Source organism: Oryzias latipes, chromosome 8 (genome assembly GCF_053564925.1).
Source record: "Oryzias latipes strain Hd-rR chromosome 8, Olatipes_Hd-rR_3.1".
NCBI lineage: Eukaryota > Metazoa > Chordata > Actinopteri > Beloniformes > Adrianichthyidae > Oryzias > Oryzias latipes.
In genome coordinates, this window is record NC_136244.1 from 7,300,896 (window position 1) to 7,310,523 (window position 9,628).

The 9,628-nt window shown below is 38.8% G+C and overlaps 2 long non-coding RNA genes across 2 annotated transcripts; one reads left to right on the forward strand and one right to left on the reverse strand.

Annotated features, from left to right (window-relative positions):
* The first annotated feature begins 4,314 nt into the window (after window positions 1–4,314).
* Window positions 4,315–5,483, forward strand: LOC144994129 (uncharacterized). The gene is made up of 2 exons (XR_013657551.1): window positions 4,315–4,451; window positions 5,209–5,483. It is a non-coding gene; the product is annotated as an uncharacterized LOC144994129 (long non-coding RNA).
* A 3-nt stretch (window positions 5,484–5,486) lies between these two features.
* On the reverse strand, window positions 5,487–6,779 carry LOC105354624 (uncharacterized). Its single transcript, XR_909198.4, has 3 exons — window positions 6,643–6,779; window positions 5,904–5,983; window positions 5,487–5,825 (listed from the first exon to the last, which is right to left on the reverse strand). It is a non-coding gene; the product is annotated as an uncharacterized LOC105354624 (long non-coding RNA).
* Between the last annotated feature and the right edge of the window lie 2,849 nt (window positions 6,780–9,628).

Consider the following 9,628-nt stretch of genomic DNA (forward strand, 5'->3'; position numbering starts at 1 on the left):
AAGAAAAAGCGAAGTCCTCGTCCCCCTTCAGCTGGAACCTATGATCAATATTCCTCAACAAACAAAAAGGCTGCTCTACCTGTCTTTAATGCGTTAATGAACTACTGACAAGTGGCAGTCTGCACAACAGAGGAACCAGAGAGCAGAACAAACTCCCGCATGCCATCTGGACTGACACCTGGCTTTAAGTACTCACTGAAAACGTCAGTCTCTGGTACATTATTGTCCAGGTAACACAAAGGTTCAATCCTCAGATGATCTCTGCAAACAATCTCAGTATCTTTCCGTTAAATGTTGATTCTAGTCATAACATCCATCTGTTGCAAAAGAAAAATCCACAGTACACTCAAGTCCCGCTTCCTCACACACCGGGAAGACTGTTTTTTTAAAACCAGAGAAGAAAACCTTGGCAAGTTGAAAGGGGTAAAGGTCACAACAAGCCATAAAATAGTTGGCTTGTGCAGATAAATATTGTCAGCTATAAAAGGAGGGTGGATTAAGCCTGTAAATGTCTGCTCATAAAGTTCTGTCACTGCATTTTTGAGAACGTTGACTTCAGTTTCCTTATAATTTCTAAAATCAAATCCTAGCTTCTGCTTAAAAAAGAAAATAAGGCATCAAACACTGCAAGGCAGGCCAAATTAATGAATGGCACGTCTTTGTACAGTTATGAGCCCACAACAATGGGATCACATCAATTTGGGAAATTTTATTTCTGTTGGCATATCAGCTTCTTCTTTTTATTGCAGCATTCAGTATGTAATCAAAATGATTCCATTCAAACAGTTTCCAGTGAATTCTGCATTCTTCTATCATTTAACAACCACGGATAAACAGAGCACTATCAAACAGTCTCTATGTAAACATCTATAACCTGTGGCCTTTCCCATTGCACTGTAAAATCTCACATTTTTGTGTTGCTTGGTAACTAAAAGAGGTCACAAGTTGACTTCCTTTAAACTTGATGAAAAAAACTTATTTTTCTTATCCCTTCACAACAATGGAAGAGTCACATTGCTGTGGGCGTGCATCCTAATGTAGGATTTATTTCTGGACTTTCCACAGGTCACGCCTTCTGTTTCCTAAATCCTATTTTTACAGTTTGAGCCAGAATTCTTCTGACATTGATATCTTTGTAAACTTTTTGTATTTTGCTGATGCAAAATGACCTAGAGATGACAAATTAAATGTTTTTATACGAATCAAGTAGGTAAATGAGGAGAGTTAAAATGACTGCTCAGGAGGAAACTGCATTGTGGCCTCCACATCACCAGAGGGCGTTAAGACAGCTAAACAGTTTTTTTTTTCCCAATTGGACCTTTTAGCAAGGTTATACACAACAATTTTTTAAACATTAAACATTTAACCTATTTAATAGATAGATAAATATTTAATAAGTTAGTTTTAAGGAACAGGGAAAATTGTCAGACTCAAAGACAGGTAAGAACAAGAAAAAGACATGGTCAAATCAAGACAAAAGTTTTCAAGCAGAATGGGTCCAACAGCCTGCAACAGTATAAAAAACATAAGACAGAAGACAATCATGAGACTGGCTGAGGAACAAAGTTAATTGAGGGTACAGCACACTGTCAGTTTGTGCCAGAGTACATTTGACCCAAGAGCACATTTGTCATGCCATGCCATGACATCCAGTTCTCACCTCCCCTTTTTGTCCCTCCGGTTTCTCCATCTTCTCCTTTGGTACAGTTGAGCTGATGCTACTCACCCTTTGTTTCCCCTTTGTATGCTACCTTTGATGTCTCCAGTTAAGCACCAGTTTGTAGTGATTTTCCCGCTCATCAAAGCCTGTATCTAAGTTCAAGTTCAAATTGCCACACAAGCTTCTTTCCCCAACCACACTCAAGCCCAAGTCCATGTTGTCGGTCAGGTTACCCTGCACAAGAAATCTCCAGGTTAACATTACATTTCTACCTCGCTTCCTTCCTAATCAGGAATTGGATTTCATTTCTAGACTTGCATTTTGCAGAATCTTCCTAAAACCTCTAATCAAACTAAAACAGGTGGATCTCTTCATACTCTTAAGTACTACAAACTCTTCTTCTCTGGATCCACTCCGTTCGCCATCTGCCACCCTCTTTAGGAGAGATAAGAAGTAAGTAATTAAGGTTTTGACTGCCTCTGTGATTGCAGATGTGTTACCTTCTAGAATTACTCCACATCTGTCTACATCTTTATTAACAATCACTAAGCAAGAATAGATTTCTAACCCTTCTATCCATTCATTTTATCAACATCATCATTACAATAGATTATCTAGTACTTGCTTACCTGTACTGAAGTTGTTTCTGGGTCATCTCTAGCTTTCTGATGCTTTACAGCCTTCATACTGGAAGGTTTTATTCTCATAAGGGTTTATAGGCTCAGTCTGCTTTTTTGTGTGAAAGCTCACCTGAGCTCTGGTGTGAACAAAACACCTGTTCCCCTTAAGAATGAGGGTCTCAGTTTACTTCATGGTAAACCGAAGTGCAGAATTGAACTAAATGGAGTAAATGGTAGTACAAGAATTAATTACATTATTAATGGTATCACAAGTATTATTACAAGTATTATCTGTATTACAAGTATAGTAAAAGGCATCTCATGAATTGAAACTGAAAGAGCAAGACTTATAAAAAGTTTAAAATATTTTAGCATGTCTAAAAAGGTAAATGTGGCATGAAGAGAAGGAAAACATGTTAAAATGTGGGGATTTGCAGGATTAGCTGGTTTTTGGCTTCCTGCTTCTTACCCTGTTTTGGTCAGGCAATTGAAACTGTTTGATTTCTATTTCCATGAGTTTTTTTTATTCACATTTCAGTCTTTGATTCAATTCCATGTGTGAAAAAAAAAACAGCCCAGAAAAAGGTGTAAACATTATTAGCATTTTTGGCCTACTCAAACCATGTTTGCAGTACTGTCCAATTGTGAGAGCAACCTTATATATACAGTACAGACCAAAAGTTTGGACACACCTTCTCATTCAAAGAGTTTTCTTTATTTTCATGACTATGAAAATTGTAGAGTCACACTGAAGGCATCAAAACTCTGAATTAACACATGTAGAATTATATACATAGCAAAAAAGTGTGAAACAAATGAAAATATGTCATATTGTAACTAAACAAGGGGAATCAGCGTTTCAATATTCTGCAGCTAAAATCTGGAACAGCCTCCCTGGAGTCGTAAGACAGGCCTCCTCTGTGTTCATGTTCAAATCTAGACTTAAAACATTTCTGTTTAGACGTGTATATGACTGAACGGTCCAATCTGCACTTTTCTTTCCTTTCCTTCCTTTCTTTTTAAATCAATTTTCAAATTTTTTCTTTCTTTTAAAGTAAATATTACGTTGATTATTTCTATGATTTTAATGCATTTTTCTGTTTTGTGAAGCACGTTGAATTACTTTGTGTACAAATTGTGTTATACAAATAAACTTGCCTTGCCTTCTAGGTTTTTCAAAGTAGCCACCTTTTGCTTTGATTACTGCTTTGCACACTCTTGGCATTCTCATGATGAGCTTCAAGAGGTAGTCACCTGAAATGATCTTCTTACAGTCTTGAAGGAGTTCCCAGAGATGCTTAGTACTTGTTGGCCCTTTTGCCTTCACTCTGCAGTCTAGCTCACCCCAAACCATCTCGATTGGGTTCAGGTCCGGTAACAGTGGAGGCCAGGTCATCTGGCGCAGCACCCCATCACTCTCCTTCTTGTTCAAATAGCCCTTACACAGCCTGGAGGTGTGTTTGGGGTCAGTGTCCTGTTGAAAAATAAATGATGGTCCAACTAAACCTGATGGAATAGCATGCCGCTGCAAGATGCTGTGGTAGCCATGCAGGTTCAGTATGCCTTCAATTTTGAATAAATCCCCATCAGTGTCACCAGCAAAGCACCCCCACACCATCACACCTCCCCCTCCATGCTTCACAGTGGGAAATAGGCATGTAGAGTCCATCCGTTCACCTTTTCTGCGCTGCACAAAGACACTGTGGTTGGAACCAAAAATCTCAAATTTGGACTCACCAGACCAAAGCACAGATTTATGGTGTCAAAATAGAGCCTAAAGTATTGCGCATCAAAACAGTAAAACCGCGCATCAAAACCCCAAATCTGCGAATCAAAATGCATAAATTGAGAACCAAAACCCAGAATTTGCAACCAAAAGCCTTTCCCCAAAGCACAATCCTATTTCTCAGCTGCCGATTTGTTTTCTCGCCATTCTGAAATCCTGTTTTTGAGTTGCAGTTTTATTTTGAAACTGTCTTTTTGAGTTGCGCTTTTATTTTTTGAGTTGCGCTTTTATTTTTTGCGGTTTTGATTCTAAAACCTGTCGACACGTAAAAACAGCGACATGTCAGTCAAGGGGAGGGGAGGCGGGACATCCCTGATATCCAGAAGCTCATTGGCTACCGAATAAGACCGAGTCTTACGTCAACAGACCAGTTTAGAATGTGCCGGTAAGTTTCTCATGTTTTTCATATCTTTTACTATATTAAAAGATCAAAATTGTACTTTATTTAACCAGAGGACGCCAGCACATTCAGATGAGGAGCTCCACCAGTAGCTGCTAGTGAAAAAAGATGTTAGAAAGTTAGATGTTGCATGACAAACTATCACCATTGTTCTCCTGTGTTAGCATGCTAGCTAGCTCAATGCTAGCGGGGTATCCAGCTCTTCTCATGACTTTTGTGGATTAAACAAAGTACATTTTTTACCACAGTGTCAGGATCAGTCATGTCAACCTGGGAATAATTGCCCGTGGATTGTCACTAGGGTTAATCAAATAGTTTTTTAAGAAGTACATTCATGTATATATAAGGTTTTTCAATATTTCCTTAGGGATTACACAGATGAATTGAACAAAAGCAACATATTGCTGCAAGAAAGTGACACCTTTCCTAGTTTGGGATCAAGTTAATCCCTATTTAAAATAAATAAATAAAAGAAACACAATTTTTATTTGAAGTACCAGAGCAAATTTCCCACAGGTGGGATCAATAAAGTTTTTCTGATTCTGAACTGTATTCCAAAATAATTTTCTCAACCTTAAAGATTGCAGGTTAACACAGGAAGTTACCTTTCACAATATGCAGCTACTGAGTAGCAATTAAGGTGTGTGTGTGTGTGTGTGTGTGTGTGTGTATATATAAATAAATATATACACACACACACACTCATTTTAACTGTCTTAAATACATTTTTCTTTGTGTGCAGGATGCTGTGGACATTGGACGACAGACTAACTTAAACCAGGCAGAGCAGGAAACTGTTGGAGTTGTTGTTCCCTCTGTGGCTTGTCCTCTCTCCTCTCAGACCTGTTCAACCCTTGTGGGACATCAGAAAACCATGGCCAAGACATTAACATTTATGTACTGATCTATGCATGTCATCACAGCAGGATGTAACAAAAACTAACAATGTGAACAGATCTCATCTGCCTTACAAAATACTGCCCCCTTAAGAAAATAAATGGCTAATAATCACCACTGGTATTTTGTAAAGCTTCATTTTTTAATGTTTGACCATTGAATGTGTTTTGTACAAAAGACTGATGGTTTTGCAAAGATCTCTGAAACACAGAGTCAAGTGCATTAGATTCTGTGAAATTCTGAACCACAATTCAGAGAAATTAAAATAACTGTTTTTAAAACTCCTTAAAAGACTTGAGGTGGAAAAGTCACTGTTTTCGTACAGGCACTAAGAAATGGGAAGCAGACAGTGTGGTCAAAATGGACAACTATTTTAAAGGCTTCTCTTTCAGTTGACAGGAGATGTCTGTGAGCCTGCTGGACAGCCTTTGCATCACACTGGGACGTCTTTGGGGCCTGCATCTGGAAAGAAACAAAAACAGCAAAGTTAATTAACCAAAAAAAGAAGAGAAAAATTAAGATTAAATTTTTTTTCATTACCTTAAAGAAGATGTAGACATCCACGTCGTAGCTGCCTCAGTATTCCTGCCTTTTTTGTTATGGTATGCATAACAACGGCCCTTATAGAAAACGACAGACATACAGGAATAGTCAATTTTAAAACCACCACCCAATTAAATATACTAATAATTCTATTGATGTCTAATACTGGAATAATTTTAAGTGGAATAAAACACGTTTTTGCTGGTCTGCTACAATTTACTCTGCTCTGGTTCACTCGAATACCGGACTTCTGCCAGTCTGCATAGTGCAGACGCATACATTTTGAATAATATGGCACAGCAATATTGTTTCTCTGTTCAAATTGAACAGGAATTATTGAACTTCAATAATTCCCTATGTCTGTTACAAACCCTGAAAAATATTGAGAAACCTTATAGGTCATAACATATTTGATTAACCCTAGTGACAATTCACGGACAATTATTCCCAGGTTTACATGACCGATCCTGACACTGTGGTAAAAAATGTACTTTGTTTAATCCACAAAAGTCATGAGAAGAGCTGGATACCCCGCTAGCATTGAGCTAGCTAGCATGCTAACACAGGAGAACAATGGTGATAGTTTGTCATGCAACATCTAACTTTCTAACATCTTTTTTCACTAGCAGCTACTGGTGGAGCTCCTCATCTGAATGTGCTGGCGTCCTCTGGTTAAATAAAGTACAATTTTGATCTTTTAATATAGTAAAAGATATGAAAAACATGAGAAACTTACCGGCACATTCTAAACTGGTCTGTTGACGTAAGACTCGGTCTTATTCGGTAGCCAATGAGCTTCTGGATATCAGGGATGTCCCGCCTCCCCTCCCCTTGACTGACATGTCGCTGTTTTTACGTGTCGACAGGTTTTAGAATCAAAACCGCAAAAAATAAAAGCGCAACTCAAAAAATAAAAGCGCAACTCAAAAAGACAGTTTCAAAATAAAACTGCAACTCAAAAACAGGATTTCAGAATGGCGAGAAAACAAATCGGCAGCTGAGAAATAGGATTGTGCTTTGGGGAAAGGCTTTTGGTTGCAAATTGTGGGTTTTGGTTCTCAATTTATGCATTTTGATTCGCAGATTTGGGGTTTTGATGCGCGGTTTTACTGTTTTGATGCGCAATACTTTAGGCTCTATTGATGCGCGGTTTTACTGTTTTGATGCGCAATACTTCAGGCTCTATTTTGACACCATACAGATTTCCACTGGTCTAATGTCCATTCCTTGCTGCGTGTGACAGGAGACGGGAGCAGCTGCAGGGATGGCAGTTCACAGTTTCAGGCTGTTATAAACAGTGTAATATAACAAAGAATAGGAAATCAAAAGGGGGCGCTGATTTTTTTCCAAGCACTGAGCCGCTGCCGCGACCGCCCCCGTTTAATTTGCGCCCCGGGCCTGTATTACCTGTGCCTCAAACCGCTACTACTGCGCGCCCCCGGGGACGTGCCCCACTATTTGAGAAGAACTGCTGTCCAGTAACTACCTTTACAGGCTTTGTTTCATAGATTTGTTTTTTTTAACAAATCTATGACAATTATTTACAGAAAATGGGACAGTTGCAATATCTTTACTAAAATAAACTTAAAACGTTTTTTATACATGACATGAATAATTATTTTAAAAGGTTTAATCCAAGCTTTTGGGACTCCACATCCAACAGATCTGAACGAAGAGTTGTGATTATTAAATCAAATATTTTCATTGTGTTGCTTAAGTGTGTAACATGTTTTGTTTTTTTTATATTGAATGTATAATTCTGCAATTTTGACACAAAAACAACATGTTTATTCATGTTACTTGCAAATACAAGACAGCTTTTATACAGTACGTTTTCATGTGCCAAGAATTTCTTTAGTTAATTAATCACTGCAATGGTGAAAGAGGTATTTTTCCAAAGCCTAAAAAAGGCCTCTGATTTGCATAAAGTCTCTGCAAAACAAAAATAATCCAGAGATAATGAAATCTGGATTAGAGTATCTGATTTATCAAAGCGGTGATACCCTGACTGACTCTTGCATGATCCCCTTTCAAAGAATTGACAGATAAACTCTAATGGTGGGACTCTGACACTCATTAATGTCTGACTCTTGGAATCACCTCAAAGACAGAAAGGCACAATACAGAGTTAAAGTTTTCTTTTTTTGGCTTTTCCCTTCAGGGGTCACCACAGTGAATCAGCTTCCTCCATCTAACCCTGTCTTCTGCATCCTCTACCATAAAACACCAACAATCCTTGTCTTTGTTTACTGCATCCATAAACCTCCTCTTTGGTCTTCGTCTAGACCTCTTACCTGGCAGCTCTAGACTCAGCATCATTTTACCAATATATTTAGTGTCTCTCCTCTGGACATGTCCCAACCATCTCAGTATGGCCTCTCTGACTTTATCTCCAAAACATCTGCTGTACCTCTGATTCCAGATCCAATCATCCTGGTCACTCTCAAAGAGAACCTCAGCATCTTCATCTCTGCTATTTTCAGCTCTGATTCCTGTCTTTTCCTCAGTGCCACTGTCTCTAATCTGAACAACATGGCTGATCTCACCACAGTTTTATATACCTTTCCTTTCGTATGAGCTGAAAGTCTTCTGTCACACATCGCACCTGACATTTTTTTCCTTCCATTCCAACTTGCTGGGATTAACCTTCATTCCTCTTCTTTCCAGGCCAACCTCCACCTCTCTAGGTTTTCCTCTACCTGTTCCCTGCTGTCACTGCAAATCACAATATTGTCTTTAAACATCATACTCCATGGTGATTCCTGTCTAGCCTCATCCGCCAGCATGTCCATCACCTTTACAAAAAGGAAGGGGCCCGGAGTTTATCTCTGATGTAATCCCACCTCCACTTTGAACTCCTATGTCACCCCTAAAGCACACCTCACCACTGTCTTACAGCTCTTATTCATGTCCTTCGCTGCTCTAACATACTTCTCTGTCATTCTAGACTTCCTCATAGAAAACCACAGTTCTTCTCTGGACACCCTGCCATAAGCTTTCTCCAAATCTACAAACACACAATGTAGCCCTCTCTGACCTTCTCTGTACGTCTCTATCAACATCCTCAAAGCAAAAAATGCATCTGTAGTGCTCTTTCTTGGCATGAAACCATACTGCTGTTCACAAATGTTCACTTGTGTTCTTTGTCTAGCTCAGAAATGGGCAACTCCAGCCTTTCCAGTCGGGCTAGAAAAGCTTTAATAGTGAAACGGTGTGACTTTTTTTACCATCAACAAATTTATCACTGCATTATTAGGGAGTAGGGTTCTGTCTCAAAAAGCAAACACATTTAAGCCGATGCTCAACATTTCCTGAGCATCACACATTATCCTGTCTCAGCCACCACCATACTGGGTCATAAACACCCTAAGCAAACAAACATATAAACCTGAAATAACGCAGTTAACTTGGAGCGCACAGCCTTTTAGTTTAGTCACAAGTCCGTGTGGAGATATCATGTATCTGTGTCAGCCTGGTGAAGGAAATGACAGTGTTAAAAGGCTAGTTAACATATATGACCTGTGAAAGAAGCGTTAAGTGCATCCTGAAAAATCTCCTACTACATTACGTAAATCTAAACAGTCTTCAACCATCAAGTCAACACAGGTAATCATTCTAAAAATGAGTAATCATTTGCAAGGGCGACCATATGTCCAAGAAGCCACTGTTACCTTAGAGAAAAATAGAAAGAAGGGACTAACGAGATGGAGAAGAGGAATAAG